This window comes from Rhincodon typus, unplaced genomic scaffold, assembly GCF_021869965.1.
Source record: "Rhincodon typus isolate 14 unplaced genomic scaffold, sRhiTyp1.1 hic_rhity00000101, whole genome shotgun sequence".
Taxonomy (NCBI): Eukaryota; Metazoa; Chordata; class Chondrichthyes; order Orectolobiformes; family Rhincodontidae; genus Rhincodon; species Rhincodon typus.
The window spans coordinates 80,182-81,113 of NW_025965739.1; the positions used below are offsets into that span (position 1 = coordinate 80,182).

At 41.0% G+C, this 932-nt stretch overlaps 1 protein-coding gene across 1 annotated transcript in view; it reads right to left on the minus strand.

The window, feature by feature from the left end:
* LOC125488270 (probable G-protein coupled receptor 139) overlaps positions 1 to 932 on the minus strand; it is a gene marked incomplete at its 3' end in the record, with an annotated part of 4,416 nt that overhangs the window by 1,046 nt on the left and 2,438 nt on the right. The gene's annotated exons all lie outside the window — the stretch shown is intronic.

Consider the following 932-nt stretch of genomic DNA (forward strand, 5'->3'; position numbering starts at 1 on the left):
GATTTCCTTGACCATCTTTGACCTGTTGCCATGAGATTTGTATGGGTCTGGAGTCAATGTTGGGGAATTCCAGGGTAACTCCTTTCCTGGCTGTATACCACGGTGCCGCCACCACTGGTGGGTCTGTCCTGCCGGTGGGACAGGATACACACAGGGAAGGAGATGGTGCTTCATGAAAGATTATCCATCAGGCCTCATTCTGTGAGTATGATGGTGTCAGACTGTTTCCTGACAGGTCAAAATGAAGAATAAAAGTTCAATGGAGCAGGAAATAATGGTTTAATAAGTTGAATGAAAGGCACCCTATTGGAATGTGTTCTGTATTCTCGAGAAAGATTGAGGAATTCAATATATAAGTTGAAGTAAATGGATATGATTTAATGGCATTAGAGAGACACAGCTACAGGGTGACGGATGTTGGAAACTGAATATACAGAACAATTTATGTTTGGAAGTGTTATACAAAACTGAAAAGGAGCTGGGGGATTTCTCCGAATAAGGAATGGCATTTGTATGATTGTAAAAGAGGATCTTTCATCAAATGATCAAGGCATTGTCTTAATCTTACTGTTTTTGTATGCAAAGTGCCAGTTGAGTTTGGGGAGAGATTTCCACCACGAGGCTGAGTGGATCTCACCAAAACTGATGGACAGAAGGGCCTTTGTGATGGGGATCTTTCCGACTTCATCACATTCTATAACCGACATTCCCCGGAACATTCTGTAACCGACATTCCCCGGAACGTTCTATAACTTACATTATTTGTGAACGGCTGGATGTCAGTGAAGTGAACAAAAGACAAGATCCCGAGGGAAGAGATCTCATTTTATGTCACATTTTATAAGTAATTGAGACCTTAACCTTTGTTACATCCCTCTAATTATCTCAATAAATCTCTGAATACAGTGATACGTTTGAAAATCTCACTCTGT